The sequence below is a fragment of the Pelophylax lessonae genome (assembly GCF_965119305.1).
Source record: "Pelophylax lessonae genome assembly, chromosome: 3".
Taxonomy (NCBI): Eukaryota; Metazoa; Chordata; class Amphibia; order Anura; family Ranidae; genus Pelophylax; species Pelophylax lessonae.
Window position 1 is genome coordinate 27,189,978 of NC_138770.1, and position 17,415 is coordinate 27,207,392.

At 45.4% G+C, this 17,415-nt stretch overlaps 2 protein-coding genes and 1 pseudogene across 3 annotated transcripts in view; 2 read left to right on the top strand and 1 right to left on the bottom strand.

Annotated features, from left to right (window-relative positions):
• Positions 1 to 17,415, bottom strand: part of LOC309550260 (uncharacterized protein) — a gene marked incomplete at both ends in the record, with an annotated part of 1,652,360 nt that overhangs the window by 1,134,660 nt on the left and 500,285 nt on the right. The window lies entirely within an intron of this gene.
• Positions 1 to 17,415, top strand: part of LOC309549838 (uncharacterized protein) — a gene marked incomplete at its 3' end in the record, with an annotated part of 314,748 nt that overhangs the window by 135,291 nt on the left and 162,042 nt on the right. The gene's annotated exons all lie outside the window — the stretch shown is intronic.
• The window catches only part of LOC309549837, a 190,832-nt pseudogene that overhangs the window by 8,015 nt on the left and 165,402 nt on the right, over positions 1 to 17,415 (top strand). Inside the window, exon 2 of the transcript in view lies at positions 1,472 to 2,711. The product of the transcript in view is annotated as an uncharacterized misc_RNA (transcript). The remainder of the gene's footprint in view (positions 1 to 1,471; positions 2,712 to 17,415) is intronic.

Consider the following 17,415-nt stretch of genomic DNA (forward strand, 5'->3'; position numbering starts at 1 on the left):
AAGAGACGTATGTGAGGGATGATCAGCAGTCTATGGAGGAGGATGGAATAACGGGGACATTTATAGAGGAGGACACTCCTACAGAGATCAGCACAGGTGGGTCATTAACACTAAATACATTCCTCCACCCATACTGATCACTGATTGGTACAGAGTAGGGCAAGGACTGGGTGATATCAGCCTGTAATCCCCTGGTCACTTTCCTGAGCTGTGTTCCCCGTCCTGTATTCCTGTATTTCTCTCGGATAATCTTCCTTCTCTGTGCTGCAGACACAATTTATGTCTCTAGACTGGATTTATGGAGATTCTGGGGTTCAGCTGGCAGTAAAATGTTGCTTTTTACCATAGGTGTTGCTTGACCTAGACACCTGGGGTATGTACCTTGGTTCTTCTGCCCCATGTCCGGGTCTAGCAAAATCTGACAGAAAAATTCTCCTGGGGTTACTTGCTCTGTTATTTGCTGGCTGTGCCGGGTGGAGGGATATGAATGTATAGTCTCACACCCAAGTCACTGAGTGCAGTCTCAGGAGATGGGAGGCAGCGGTGTGGGACCTCTGCAACTGATTACTGAACACAAATAGACAAATATTTTGACTCCTGACTCCTGCACTATATACTCTATGTTGTACATTACAGTCATGACTTCTGTTCTATCTCCTCTACCCACTGCTATATATACACATAATATGGATTCTCTTTTGCACCCATTTCCTACCAGCTGGACATTTTATATCTGATGATTTGATTGGAGGACAGACTTTTACATGGTGATAATAATGTGATAACATCCTCCAACTTTGGAACCTCAAACAGAAAGTGATAATGAGGGAGGAGTCAGTAACCCAATGATGGTGGTCTTCAGGATCAGTCCAATCTTCATCTTGGTTGTTCTCCCCCCATCCTCACTCTCTGACCTCTGGTGGGGCTCAGCCCTGCTGTTATTCATGACTAAATCATGGACTAAATAAGGAAGTGCGGGACTTCTTGTGTTGGGAAGATGGCAATGAGTGATAGAGGGGGAGGGGACACTCGTCCTATAATCCCCACATCACTGTCACTCCTATAAAAGACAGTTCTCGTTGTTTCCTCACTCTCTGACTAAGGTCCATGAATAAAGAAATGAACTGGTAGGAGATCAGAGGACCCATTTACTAGTTACCTTGAGGGTGGAATTGTAAGATCCTCAGAGACAAAGCTGTCTGATGTGGGCGGAGTCCTGGTTTAGGGGAACCAATCTGCTGATATCTAGTAATAATCTTTTTATTTCTATTTTAGTAGATGGACGGGAGATGAGGAAAACCTCAGAGGATTGTCTCACTTTGTCTCCAGACTGTAAAGTAGAAGATGAGGACATCACACAGTATAGTCCAGGAGAAAACCCGGCTACCTCAAATGTCCATCCGGCACCACACAGTGTAGATGGACCATCGTATTCCTCTTATCCTGAGAAACCTCAGACTGTGAGGGACAGTGCCGGACCATCGTATTCCTCTTATCCTGAGGAACCTCAGACTGTGAGGGACAGTGCCGGACCATCGTATTCCTCTTATCCTGAGGAACCTCAGACTGTGAGGGACGGTGCCGTCCTTCCAACAGATAAGAGGTTCCCCTGTACTGAGTGCGGGAAGCGATTCCGTTTTAAATGCAATCTTAATGTGCATAAAAGATCTCACACCGGTGAGAAGTCGTATTCCTGTCCTGAGTGTGGGAAATGTTTTTCTATGAAGTCCCATCTTTCTGTGCATCAGAGATCGCACACTGGTGAGAAGCCCTATTCCTGTCCTGAGTGCGGGAAATGTTTTTCACAAAAGTCCCATCTTTCTGTGCATCAGAGATCACACACTGGTGAGAAGCCGTATCCCTGTCCTGAGTGCGGGAAATGTTTTTCACATAAGTCCCATCTTTCCACACATCAGAAATCACACACTGGTGAGAAGCCGTATCCCTGTCCTGAGTGCGGGAAATGTTTTTCACAGAAGTCCAGTCTTTCCACACATCAGAGATTGCACATGGGTGAGAAGCCGTATCCCTGTCCTGAGTGCGGGAAATGTTTTTCACTGAAGTCCCATCTTTCTGTGCATCAGAGATCACACACTGGTGAGAAGCCGTATCCCTGTCCTGAGTGCGGGAAATGTTTTTCACATAAGTCCCATCTTTCCACACATCAGAAATCACACACTGGTGAGAAGCCGTATCCCTGTCCTGAGTGCGGGAAATGTTTTTCACAGAAGTCCAGTCTTTCCACACATCAGAGATTGCACATGGGTGAGAAGCCGTATTCCTGTCCTGAGTGCGGGAAATGTTTTTCCTACAAGTCCCATCTTTCCACACATCAGAGATTTCACACGGGTGAGAAGTTGTATTCCTGTCCTAAGTGCGGGAAATGTTTTTCCTACAAGTCCCATCTTTCCACACATCAGAGATCTCACACGGAGTAAAAGCCATATTCCTGTCCTGAGTGTGGGAAATGTTTTTCAGTGAAGTCCCATCTTTCCACACATCAGAGATCTCACACGGGGGAAAAGCCGTATTCCTGTCCTGAGTGCGGGAAATGTTTTTCAGTGAAGTTCCATCTTTCCAGACATCAGAGATCTCACACGGGGGAAAAGCCGTATTCCTGTTCTGAGTGTGGGAAATGTTTTTCACAGAAGTGTGATCTTTCCACACATCTGAGATTGCACACGGGTGAGAAGCCGTATTCCTGTCCTGAGTGCGGGAAATGTTTTGTACAGAAGTCCAATCTTTACAGACATCAGAGATCTCACATGGGGAGAAGTCACTTTCCTGTCCTGAGTGAGGGAATTGTTCCTCACTGAAGTCCTGTCTTCCTGTACATGAGGGACCCCACACAACCCTGGAGGTGTATTAGTGCCTTGAGTGCGGGAAATGTCTTCTATATGAATGTTGGTGGACATGTGGGAAAGAAGCACACCCTGATATACACCTCAGATATACTCCATGGCTGATCTTCATCATGTAAGAAACACTTCATAAGGAGATCAGAGATCACCAAAGACATGGATGAAGTGTTGTCCCGTGTTGGCCATTGATAGCAGGACAAAAATAAAAATGGAGTCTTTACCTTTCATTGGCTGAGTACATTTTGTGCGGGAAGATTTCACAAACACTTACAGGTCTGGTTGTTATAAATGTGTTGATGAAATGTGACCCGCATTCCCCCAGTCATGGTGAATTGGGATTTCCTATAATGGTCAGTTCCATCTAGTGGCCATAATGTGCTTTCCTGACAGATGTCTATGGCAGCATACGTTTGGGCAGCCCCGCCCTTGTTCCTCCCCCCATAAGACCCCACCCCCATGAATGTTCAGGAAAAGCCAATGGCTGCGTTCCTTTTTTGTCCTCGTCACTTATAGGACCATTTTTGTATGAAGTTTTCCTACCTATTGGAAGTATTGGTGGGTGGGTCTGGTGCTGGGCAACTGTGTGGATGTCAGGAGCTTCCTTTGGTATCCAGAACTCTTCCAGGATGTCCCGAGTGGTCATTGAGTCCCCAGCTATCAGCGGGGTGGTGTTATGGCACACATATGTAGAGGATCCATGCCTGGAGAGTGGGCCCTGCCATCGGCGGCCATTTGCATTGGCTGGGAGCCCAGCTGTTAGCAGGTGGCCATTAAGTGTGAGACACGTGAAATTCGTTTCGGTGCGAATACAAATTCCGACAAATTTTTGGTTATTCCTAGTATCCAAATGAAATTGTAATGAATTTGGTTGAAATCTGTTAAAATTTGTTTTGTTTATTCATTTTCTACCGAATTCCAACTTTTCAGAACGATTCGAATTCGGATCAGTCAAAAGAAATGATTGACTGATTCAAATTCTGTGTGAAGAAATAGCTGGTTCTTAAGCAGCAAGCCGGGAATCCGGCCGCCCGCATCCTTACCAACTATGACTCATCAGCTGTCAGCGGGCTTCCCCACTGACAGATGAATGGAAAGAAAAGAATGCCGGTATTGCCTGGCAATAGAACAAAACGGTGTGCTCCCCTCCCCCTTTCCATACCAGACCCTTCGGTTAGGGATAGACCGACATGGTTTTTTCAGGGCCAATACTGATATTTTGGTCACAACATATCGGTATCGGCTGATATTTTGGACATTTAAAGTTTTGAAAAATGAAGACAATTTTTGACACAAATTTGGTACTGAACATGTTAATATTTTCTATAATGCTTAATGGCTGGCTGGCACCCTGTGGTGGATGGATTGCTGGCTGGCACGCTGTGGTGGATGGCTGGCTGGTACAGGGCCTGTGGGTGGCTGGTACAGGGCCTGTGGGTGGCTGGCTGGTACAGGGCCTGTGGGTGGCTGGTACAGGGCCTGTGGGTGGCTGGCTGGCTGGCACCCTGAGGTTGGTGGGTGGCTGGTACAGGGCCTGTGGCTGGCTGGTACAGGGCCTGTGGGTGGCTGGCTGGCTGTCTGGCACCCTGTGGTGGGTCGGTGGCTGTCTGGCACCCTGTGGTGGGTGGCCGGCTGGCACAGGGGCTGTGGGTGGCTGACTTGAAGAGAGCTGCCCCAAAGCACCCCCCCCCCCATGTTGAGGGCATGTGGCCTGGTATTGGTTAGGAGGGGGGGCATTTGTTGTCCCCCCTTTCCTGACCTGCCAAGCTGCATCCTCATGTAAAGGTCTGGTATGGATTTTGGGGGGACCCCACGCCATTTATTTTAAACATTTTTCTATTGCTGGGCAAAGCCGGCATTCTTTTCTTTCCATTCATCTGTCAGTGGGGAAGCCCGCTGACAGCTGATGAGTCATGGTTGGTAAGGATGCGGGCGGCCGGCTTCCCAGCCCCCTGCTTAACAACCCGCTTTTCTTCACACAGAATTTGAATCAGTCGACCGTTTCTCGACCGATCAGAATTCCAATCGTTCTCAAAGCGTGAAATGAAACAAATTCTAGAAAGTGAAATAAATAACAAAACAGATTTATCTGAAACAAAACAAATGTTTCCATTCTGCACATGTCTATGATGTTCAGCTTAAATATTAATTATTATGGCAATTAATGTTGTATGTTTAAATAGAAAGCAGTATAGCGGGTTTGCTATGACTAAATGCTTGTAGTGTGAAACGCGTTGACAGTCTCATCTCTCCTGCCATGTTGTCACTTCTGGATATATTCTAATAAAGGAGTATTTTGTTGGAGCATGATTGTCCATTCAAGTTTCTTTTGATGCCTCAGTGACCAACTGATCTTGCACTGATTGTGTGAGCAGAATAATATGCACCAACCTAGAATGGGATATATTTGCGGGTTATCTTCACTGGTTTATTATTTTCCTCTTTATTATATTATCTTCTGATTCTTCAATCAGTCCTCGCTGTCTTCTACTGTCTACACAGAAGCAGTGTACCCGGATCGGTACAACCTTGGGCACTGTACTCAGACCCCCACGCTCTGGAAATGCCCTGTAATGTTGTTTCAGGCATTGGATCCAGCATGAGGTGCTCCCTATGGCACTTGGTGCAATGTGTTGAGTTAGCCACAAGGTGCTATACAGGTCCAGGGTTAGAAACATAGAAACATAGAATGTGTCGGCAGATAAGAACCATTTGGCCCATCTAGTCTGCCCAATATATCTGAATCCTATGAATAGTCCCTGGCCCTATCTTGTATGAAGGATAGCCTTATGCCTATCCCATGCATGCTTAAACTCCTTAACTGTATTTGCAGCTACCACTTCTGCAGGAAGGTTATTCCATGCATCCACTACTCTCTCAGTAAAGTAATACTTCCTCATATTACTTTTAAACCTTTGCCCCTCTAATTTAAAACAGTGTCCTCTTGTGGTAGTTTTTCTTCTTTTAAATATGCTCTCCTCCTTTACCGAGTTGATGCTCTTTATGTATTTAAAAGTTTCTATCATATCCCCTCTGTCTCTTCTTTCTTCCAAGCTATACATGTTAAGGTCCTTTAACCTTTCCTGGTAAGTTTTTTCCTGCAATCCATGTACTAGTTTAGTAGCTCTTCTCTGGACTCTCTCTAGAGTATCTATATCCTTCTGGAGATATGGCCTCCAGTACTGCGCACAATACTCCAAGTGAGGTCTCACCAGTGTTCTGTACAGCGGCATAAGCACTTCTCTCTTTCTACTGCTTATACCTCTCCCTATACATCCAAGCATTCTGCTGGCATTTCGTGCTGCTCTATTACATTGACTTCCCACCTTTAAGTCTTCTGAAATAATTACTCCTAAATCCCTTTCCTCAGATACTGAGGGCAGGACTGTGTCAAATATTCTATATTCTGCCCTTGGGTTTTTACGCCCCAGGTGCATTATCTTGCACTTATCCACATTAAATTTCAGTTGCCAGAGTTCTGACCATTCTTCTAGTTTTCCTAAATCCTTTTCCATTTGGCGTTTCCCTCCAGGAACATCAACCCTGTTACATATCTTTGTGTCATCAGCAAAAAGACAAACCTTACCTTCAAGGCCTTTTGCAATATCACTTATGAAGATATTAAACAAAATTGGTCCCAGTACAGATCCCTGAGGTACCCCACTGGTAACATGACCTTGTTCTGAATGTTCTCCATTGACTACAACCCTCTGTTGTCTGTCACTCAGCCACTGCCTAATCCACTCAACAATATGGGAGTCCATGCTCAATGACTGCAGTTTATTGATAAGTCTTCTATGTGGGACAGTGTCAAAAGCCTTACTAAAATCTAGATATGCAATGTCTACTGCACCTCCACCATCTATTATTTTAGTCACCCAGTCAAAAAAATCTATAAGATTTGTTTGACACGATCTCCCTGAAGTAAACCCATGTTGTTTTTCATCTTGCAATCCATGGGATTTAAGATGTTCCACAATCCTATCCTTTAATAGGGTTTCCATTAATTTGCCTACTATTGATGTCAGACTCACTGGTCTATAGTTGCTCGATTCCTCCCTACTACCTTTCTTGTGAATGGGCACGACATTTGCCAATTTCCAATCTTCCGGGACAACTCCTGTTACTAATGATTGGTTAAATAAATCTGTTAATGGTTTTGCCAGCTCACCACTAAGCTCTTTTAATAATTTTGGGTGTATCTCATCAGGACCCTGTGACTTATTTGTCTTCACTTTAGACAGCAATCTTAGAACCTCTTCCTCTGTAAAGACACATGCATCAAATGATTCATTAGTCATCCTTTCGAGTGGAGGTCCTTCTCCTTCTTTTTCTTCTGTAAAAACTGAACAGAAGTATTCATTAAGGCAGTCGGCTAGCCCTTTATTCTCTTCTACATACCTTCCGTCCTTTGTTTTTAATTTAGTTATTCCTTGTTTTAATTTCCTTTTTTCATTTATATATCTGAAGAATGTCTTATCCCCCTTTTTCATAGACTGAGCTAGTTTTTCTTCTGCCTGCGCTTTAGAAGTTCTTATAACTTGCTTGGCCTCTTTCTGCCTAATCTTGTAGATTTCCTTATCTTCATTGCTCTGGGTTTTTTTATAATTACAAAATGCTAGCTTTTTATTTTTAATGATTTGGGCCACTTCTGCTGAGTACCACAGTGGTCTCTTCCTTTTTTTGCTTTTACTGACAAGTCTAATGCAATTTTCTGTTGCAATTTTCTGGGTTGTAGTTCAGCACTATGGAACCTCATAACTATGGAACCCAGTCCCTGAGGACCTCTTCGGGAGTATGCCCACCATGACGAGTAAAGCATGGACCTTATATACAGTCCAACATTCAGGACAGATAAGACAGGGTCACCCTGTAACTTTACTGACCATTACTCTATAAAACATTACGAAGTCTGGAATGTATTCCCCTTACAGTGTAAGCTTTTCGAACTTGGTGCTAAAATTCAGAGCTCAGTCTCAGGTGGTCAAACCACTGGTCACACCCTTTAATGCCACTTCCACCTAGAGTCCTGATAAGGTACTCCGGTGCCCTTTCACCACTTGTTGCAGGACAGTCAACACCTGGGTTACCGCATACTCCTTTCAGACACACTGCACCCTATCTCCCGCACCCTATTCCATGAGTACCCCACAGGGGGATACCCTCACTTGTAGCTATGGTGGAGACGAGGAGAAAGGGAGACAATTCTAAATCACAGGAGATTGGCTCTGCAAGAGGTCCACTCAATACTCAGCCTTGGAGTGACAATGTGTCCCTTGTACCAGAGTAGGACCCAGTTTTACCACCAATGTCTGTATCCGGTTCTAGCTCTATCTCAGGCACACAACATGTGGCCTACCTGACGAAAGCAGAATTTTTTATCACCTTTATGGTGGTTAAGCTAGAAACTCATTCTAGAAGAGGGGTGCAAAGTGAACAGAAGGACAGAGCAGCAGAATGTCTTAGTGGTCAACACCTTGTCCCAACCGGGACACTTCTTCCTGCATTGCAGGATGTCAGATTAGGCATTTATGAAGAGGAAAAGCTTTTCCAGCATAATAAGCAGGGATTTTTTTTCAGCGGCAACACGGGGGACCGCAAATAGGGCACCTCTAGCACTGACTATATGTAATGGCAAGGGGTGCTGGAGTGTGCTGCAGGGTCTATTGATGCTCGCTGTTGGGGGGTCTATTCTAGATGGAGGGGATCTATTTTGGCAGGGGGGGTCTTTTGTTGCTGAGGAGGTCTATTTTTGCTGGCGGAGGACCTACTATTGTGTATGTGGAAAGTGCGCAGGATACTATATGGTGAAGCTGCAACCTAAATAATAATAGTGGTAAATTTGTAAAGATAAGGTGCGCTAAACTCATATAAAATGTTCCCTGAATTAGGGAAATAAATCACAAACGTGATTAACAAATATAGTGGTATAAAAGATATTCAAAGTAAGTACTATACCAACAAATATTATAACATGTGCTCTAATATATCAAATAAACATCAAAGTGAATAAAACACTCTTAGATATAATAGTGCAGAAAAAAATTGTAGAAAAAGTTGGCAAAGAATGTATAAAGTCCAATCCAAATAGTCCAAGTGGTATAGTGATTAAAATAAACTCCTTGGTGAAAACTCCACAGCAAATCAAAGTGCAGGTGTTCCCATCACCAACTCTGGATTGGCTCCTTACCAGAAAGATGGATAACTAAGGGCGTAATATAGCACAAATCCAGGTATAGAAAAACCACAGTGGATCCCTGAGACCACGCTAAATGAGGGGATGTGCCTCTTACCAGAATGATTCTTGGGTGTAGGCATAAACATACACTTCACAGGGGTGGTGGGTGTCCCTTCTAGGATCCCTAGGTCTGGATATGGCTCCTCCAAGGTCCGGACTTATCTCACAGGAGGACCTACTATTGCTGGGGGGTGGGTCTTAAACTTCTGGGGGTCAGTTGTTGCTGGGAGGGGTCTATTGATGATGTCTGTGGGAAGACCTATTGTTGCAGCCAGTAGTTTATTATTTGCCAGGGGGGAATTCTGTTATGGGTGGTCCATTGTTGTTAGGGGATCTATTGTTACCGACTGCAGGGAATCTATTTTACTGTTTTTCTTGTTATCTTTACCAAATTCCATACAAATTACTCAGCACCACAAAATGATACCTGGTTCTGTATTGTCTAAAAGGGCAGCACTGGGAGGTGGGTAGAGGGTGGAACCAAGAAATGGTGCTTGAGGGTGGGTAGAGGGTGGAACCAATGAATGGTGCTTGGAGATGGGTAGGGGTGGAACCAAGAAATGGTGGGTGGAGGGTGGAACCACCAAGGAATGGTGCTCGGAGGTGGGTAGGGGTTGGAACCAAGGAATGGTGCTCGGAGGTGGGTAGGGGGATGGAACCAAGGAATGATACCCAGAGGTGGGTAGGGACAGAGAAAGGGGTAGTACCTGCACCTATTCTCTGGGAAAACAAGCCCTGATAATGAGTCACCTATTTGCTTGATGTAGCCTTCATGAGCTTAGCCATAAGTGTTGTCATTGGAGGATGCTGTGTCCTTCAAGGGTATACTCAATCATGATAATTGGATGTGTCCTTGGAGGGGTGCAGCATCTTCTGGTGGTAACTTCATGTGTTGGTTTTGTTCTTCGGGGGTATATCTGTCTGCAGTTGCAGCCTGCGAACTGGCCTTAGCCCTTGCCTCTCTTCCAATGCAATGGAAGATGGAATGAGAAATATTGATTCTATCCTGAAGAATAATAGAGTAATGGTCAGAGGTACAGGGTGACCCTGTCTTATCTGTCCAAAATGCTGGACTGTATATAAAGTCCATGCTTTACCACCAATGTCCGTTTCTGGTTCTAGCTCTTTCTCAGACACACAACATGTGGGCTACCTGACCAAAGCAGAATTTTCTGTCGCCATTCCTTGGACAGATTACGTCTTAATACGGCCATCTTTGTCCAGAGCTCTAAATCTCTCCGCCTCTTCTCCCGATCCAGCTTCCCAACCGGAGTCAGATCCCAATAAGCCGGTTCTAGAGGATGCAGAGTCAGGAGGGAATGGAGAGGATATGGATGCCGTACTGGAGGAAGGTGCAGAGAATTTCTTTCCCCCACATTGTCATTATAATGAAGAAGGACCTTCACGCAACATGCTTGCCAACGTTGAAAAGCTCATTTCCTCTATCTGCAAGATCCTTGACATTATACCAATGAGAAGATGATTGGGATTCTGGCACTCCAAATGGTTTATGTCTCTACAAATAAGTGGATGCTTAAGGGGGCACGGACATTATGCTCCTGTATTAAACCACTTCCCGCCCAATGACCTCATATGACGTCATGGACTTTGAGTGAAGATATCTGGATGATGGGTGGAGCTACAGGCATCAGTCACATATCTTCTTATTCTGCAGGTAATTCCCTGCACTGTAAAACCAATCATATGGGCTGTTCAGCCGCTTGCTTGTTTTTACAGGTGCCACTCTCCAGAAAGTAAAAAATATATATATATATATTTTTTTTCAAAGGTGTCGTCATTTTTTGTTTATAGCGCAAAAAATAAAAACCGCAGAGGTGATTAAATACCCCCAAAAGAAATCTCTATTTGTAGGAAAAACAGGACTTTGATTTTATTTGGGTACAGCGTTGCACGACCGCGCAATTTTCAGTTAACTTAACGCAGTGCCGTATCACAAAAAATGGCCTGGTCATGAAGGGGGGTAAATCTTCTGGGGCTGAAATTGTTAACTGACAATTGCACGGCCGTGCGATGCTGTACCCAAATAAAATTGATGTCCTTTTTCCCCACAAATAGAGATTTGTTTTGGTGGTATTTGATCTCCTCTGCGGTTTTAAAGTTTTGCGCTATAAGCAAAAAAGAAAACAATATTTTTTACTTTCTGCTATAAAACATCCAATAAAAAATGTACAAAAATCAAATTTCTTCCTCAATTTATGCCAATATGTATTCTACTACAGGTTTTTGTTTAAAATAAATCGCAATAAGCGTATTTTAATTGGTTTGCGCAAAAGTTATCTCATTTATAAACTATGGGATATATTTATGGAATTTTTTTTTTTTTTTACTAGTAATAGCGGCGATCGGTGACTTACAGCGGGACTTTATTGCGGCGGTAAATCAGACACTAAAGCCCCGTACACACGTACCGATTGTTGGCCGCAAATATTCGGCCGCCGACCGATCGGCCGATTGTAGGCTTGTTAGTATGATACTTCCGACAGCCGACAGCGCATTTTCGGCCGAACAGAATCTGTTATGCAGACTTTAAAATATTTGTTGGCTGTCACCAGAACGGTCGATTGTTCGCCAGTCATTACAGAATTCGGCCGACAATCAGCAGATTTGCAAGACTGGGCATGCTCAGAAAAGAAAAAACACACGGAAAGTTAACCATCACATGACATCACTTCTGCAGTCGGCTGTTGTTGGCCGACAAAATTCGTGTGCAGTCTTTTGCAGTTTTCAACCGACAGGACAGCCCTGGACAAAAGACGGCCGATCGTTTGGCGGACGATCGCTACGTGTGTATGGGGCTTTACTGACACTGACAACCAGTGACACCAATACAGTGATCAGTGCTAAAAATGTCACTGTACTAATGACACTGGCTGGGAAGGGGTTAACATCAGGGGCGATCAAAGGGATAAATGTGTGCCTAGCCAGTGTTTGTGTATTGGGGGAGGTGCTTTTACTAGGGGAAGGCATGGATCAGTGCCTCTGCTTTGCAGGAACACAGGATCTATGCCTTCCCTACTGACAGAACGGCAATCTGCCTTGTTTACATAGATGGATTGCCATTCTGCCTGTGTACCGAACGATCAGCGGGTGCCGGCGGACATCGCATCTGCGGGACCTGCTGTGTAGAATCACAGTGGTAGGGAGCCGCCGGCAGAGCGCACTTGCGCACGCTACCTGGAAGTGCAGGATCACGTCTATATATGGGGTTCTGAGCAGCACGGCTGCCCTGTAGCAATAAAACTGCTATAGGGAGGTCGGAAAGTAGTAAAGACTTTTTTCTTTCACACCCCCAAATTTTGAGTCCCCCAAAATTACATTCCAGACTCTGAATACTCTGAAAAACGCAAAACATTTTGCGCAAACCAATCAAAATACGCTTATTGCAATTTTTTTTACCAAACATATGTAGCAGAAAACAAATTGGCCAAAAATGTTAAAAAATTTTGATTTTTAAATTTTTTTGGGGGAATTTAATATAAAAAAAATGTGAAAAATATTGTTATTTTTACAAAATTGTCGCTATTTTTTTGTTTATAGCGCATGATCAAAAAAATCGCACAAGTGATCAAAAGAAAGCTCTGTTTGTGGGAAAAAAAAGGACGTCAAATTTGTTTAGGTACAGCGTCGCACGACTGCGCAATTGTCCTTTAAAGTCACGCAGTGCCGAATTGCAAAATAGGGCCTGGTCAGGAAGGGGGTAAAATCTTCCGGGGCTTAAGTGGTAAAATCAAAGAAACCAAAAAACAACTGTGTGAGGTCAACCAGGAAATAAATACCAAACTGTTAATCCGAGCATGCAGCCTGGCTGGCCAGGAAAGGGGGGGGGGGGGGTGAGCGTGTGATGGTAATAGGCAGTAATATATTTCTCCCCCCTTGGTAGGAGTGGAGATGACCCATCTATAAGGATATACAGTACATACACACACAGCACAAGGCCGTGTTCACCCTATGAGCAGTTCCTCTGAGCTCCACAAGGTGGTGATCTCACTTCCACCCAGACAGGAAGTATCTATAGAAGACAGGAAGTAATGTCAATTGTAGACAGGAAGTGATGTCACAGGAAGTGATGTCAAGTATAAAAGACGTTTTCGGGAGGTGAGTTGGGAGGAAGTAGAGAGGAGACATTGCTGGACGTGGTAGCAGACAAGGTAATAAGATCTTATTTTCTGTTTACACCCTGCAACCCCCCCCCGTCATGTCCGTCCTCTTCCTCCATAGTCACTGTGACCTCTTTTATCTCCAGCAGATGATGATACACACATATATAGTGTGGAAACCTAGAGTAACCCCTTCAGGGTCAGAACATTCCTCCACTTACGGGGTCAAAAAATTCTCTTCATTCTGGAGATTTGTCACCTTTCCCACCAATCATCTTCTCACCTTAGCAGTCTCTTGTAATGAGGGATGAGATTCGGATTTGGGTTCTCCTGAAACTTGCCCTTTCACACCCTTCCTCTGAAGATACGAATATCCCCATGCCTCACTATATTAACCATGTGCCCAGGATCGGCATGGTGGATGGAGTGGAGGGTGATCAGTTCTCAGATCTCCTCTCTGGTGAATGAATCCAGAAGAGATGAGCATTTCATCACTTCCAGGTTAAGTGCCATCATTCCCTGGTCACTGTAGTCAGTGAAGAAGCTGGTTAATCCTGATCTGTACTTCATCAGCTTCACCTGGGTCCATAGGTTGCATTGGAGGTATAATAGACCCCTAATGTCTCCTTAAAGAGGACCTGTCATTTATATTACGCTGTCACAAAGGAGGGTATTGGCCGCACACTAGAGTGAGAGCAATGATTCTGGGGCCATTATTACCGGGTTTCTCTAAACGAATGACCTGTAGGCGCTTGTCAGGGGGTAACGTGGCAGAGCCTGACGTAAGATGAGTGGCTTACCGGGTAACTGGTGTGGCACAGGTTCACCAGAGGCGCGGAGTATAAAGCCCCGTACACACGTACCGATTGTCGGTCGTAAATATTCGGCCGACGACTGATCGGCCAATTGTAGGCTTGTTAGTATGATGCTTCCGACAGCTGACAATGCACTTTCGGCCGAAAAGAATCAGTCGTGTAGGCATTAAAATTTTTGTTGGCCAACACCAGAACGGCCGATTGTTTGCCAGTCAGTACAGAATTCGGCCGACAATCAGCAGATTTGCAAGACATGCTCAGAAAAGAAAAAACACACGGAAAGTTAACCATCACATGACATCACTTCTGCAGTCTGCTGCTGTTGGCCGACAAAATTTGTGTGCAGTCTTTTGCAGTTTTCAACAGACAACAGCCCTGGACAAAAGACGGCCGATCGTTCGGCCGACAATCGGTACGTGTGTACGGGGCTTAAAGCCCCGTACACACGTACCGATTGGCCGTCTTTTGTCCAGGGCTGTTGTGTCTGTTGAAAACTGCAAAAGACTGCACATGAATTTTGTCGGCCAACAGCAGCCGACTGCTCAAGTGATGTCATGTGATGGTTAACTTTCCATGTGTTTTTTCTTTTCTGAGCATGCCCAGTCTTGCAAATCTGCTGATTGTCGGCCGAATTCTGTACTGACTGGCGAACAATCGGCCGTTCTGGTGTTGGCCAACAAAAATTTTAATGCCTGCACGACTGATTCTTTTCGGCCGAAAGTGCGCTGTTGGCTGTCGGAAGCATCATACTAACAAGCCTACAATCGGTCGATCGGTCGTCGGCCGAATATTTACGGCTGACAATCGGTACGTGTGTACGGGGCTTAACTGTTAGCCGGTTTTTACCAGGGCCCCAGATGGTGGGGATGGACTTGGCTGCTTGCTAACACCAGGTTGCGGCCCCCCCAGATTGCCTGGGAGAGCCAGGAACAGGTCCAGGACCAATAGATGGTAGCAGGTAAACAGATCAGGATGAGACAGGAGGATAGTCAGGACAAGCCAAGGTCAGGGCGGGCAGCAGGTAATCTGAATCCAAAGAAAAGCCGGGTCAGGTAAACAGGAACAGCAGATATAACAGGCACAGGATACAGGAGAGCTGAAGACAACACAGCAATCACCTAGAGTGACAGCTGTGTTTAAATAAGCCAATTTGGTAGCCTCGAACTCTACCGAGGTAGCCTCGAACTCTACCGAGGTAGCCTCAGTGCATGCGCATAGGCATTCGCCTTTTAGCTACGCCAGTGCGCCTGCACAGGGTATTGAGTCCCTGACATTGCCCCCCCCTTAAGGGCAACCTCCAGGTGCCCAAAAGGTTCCTTTTGTGGGGATGGTTGCGGGAAAAAAATTCTGGATTAAGTCCTGGGCATGGAAATTCTGTACCGATTCCCAGGAATTTTCTTCGGGGCCGTAGCCCCTCCACTTAACCAGGTATTGTAGCTGGTTCCTCCGCCTTCTGCAGTCTAGGATGGCCTCCACCTCAAATTTTTCATCCCCGTTGATGGTGACAGGAGCAGGTGGTTCCGAACTTCTACCAGGAAAGGAATCATGTACTGCAGGTTTCAAGAGTGAAACGTGGAAGACTGGATGGATCTTGAGGGAATCGGGAAGCGTCAATTCGTAAGATACCTCATTTAATTTTCTCCTCACAGGGAACGGGCCAATAAACTTTGGTGCCAGTTTTTTGGAAGGGCATGCCAATCGGAGATTGGTGGTGGCTAAACCATACCAGGTTGCCAGGCTGGAGAACCAACTCACCTCTCCTTCTTTTGTCAAAGGACTCTTCATTGGAGGTCTGAGCCTTGGTCATGGCATCCTGTAAGACTTTGTAGTTCTCCTTAAGGAACTCCAAGATATCCCGGACTGCTGGCACTGTAGGTTCAGGAATAAAGCAGGGCAAGAAAGATGGGTGAAACCCGTAGTTAGCGTAGAATGGGGACTGACCTGTAGCCGAGTGTTTGGCGTTATTGTATGCGAACTCTGCTGATGGTAGTAGCGAGACCCAGTCATCTTGAACAAAGGTGGTGAAGCATCGGATATATTGCTCGAGGGTCTGGTTGGTCCTCTCAGTCTGCCCGTTAGTCTGGGGATGGTATGCGGAGGACATTGACAGCTTGATTTTCAGTGAATCACATAAAGCTCTCCAGAAGCGAGAAGTAAATTGGACACCTCTATCCGACACAATGTTCATTGGGACCCCGTGGAGTCTTACAATTTACCTGATGAAGACCTGCGCCGTCTCAAGTGCGGAGGGTGTACCTCTTAGTGGTATGAAGTGAGCCATTTTCGACAGACGGTCTACTACCAAGAAGATTGCAGAATAACCGTCTGATGGAGAAAGTTCCACGATGAAATCCATGGCAATCATCTTCCATGTTCTGTCAGGGACTGGTAGTGGTCTGAGCAGGCCCCATGCCTTATTTCGGGTTGCCTTGCTTTGTGTGCAGACAGTACAGGAGGAAACATATTGTTTACAACACTTCCCCAAGTCGGGCCACCAGAACATGCGCTGCACAAGATCCAGGGTCTTATGGATCCCGAAATGACCAGCCATCGGGTGGTCATGATACAGTCCAAGGATGGACACACAAGCACTTTCTGAAATGTAAATTTGATCCCCTCTCCATAGCAGTCCATTTCTGGGTACCAGTATAGTTCCAGCAGGATGGGGAGCATTTACTGTGGCTTGTCTCAGAGTGGTAAGAAGGTCAGACTGTAATAGTAGAAAGTTACCTTGGGTTAAGATAGTGTCAGGTACAAGGATCTTTTTAGAACTGTCGTACATTTGAGAGAGAGCATCGGGTTTCATATTCTTGGAACCCGGTTGGTACATTATATGGAACGTAAATCTAGGAAAAAAAAGTGCCCACCTTGCTTGGCGAGGTCTCAGGCGTTTGGCCGTCCTCAAATACTCCAGGTTCTTATGATCTGTGTAGAGGAGTATGGGATGTGCCGCCCCTTCCAATAGATAGCTCCACTCCTCCAGGGCGGTCTTGATGGCAAGGAGTTCCCGATCCCCTTCATCATAGTTCCTCTCCGCAGGAGAAAGCTTACGGGAGAAGAAAGCTACCGGATGAATCAGGTCCTTGAGACCTTGACGCTGGGAGATGACTGCTCCTACTGCGATTTCCGAGGTGTCTACTTCGAGGATGTAAGGCAGAGCGGGATCAGGGTGGCTGAGGATAGGAGCAGAAGTAAACAGCTCCTTCAGGGCTGTAAATGCGACTTGCGCCTCGGTAGACCAGTGGAAGCGGGTACCTTGTTTGGTGAGCAGGGTAATAGGGGCGATGATGGAAGAGAACCCCTTGATAAATTTCCTGTAGAAATTTGCGAATCCTATGAAACGCTGAATCCCCTTTTTATCCACCGGTGCGGGCCAATCCAGGATG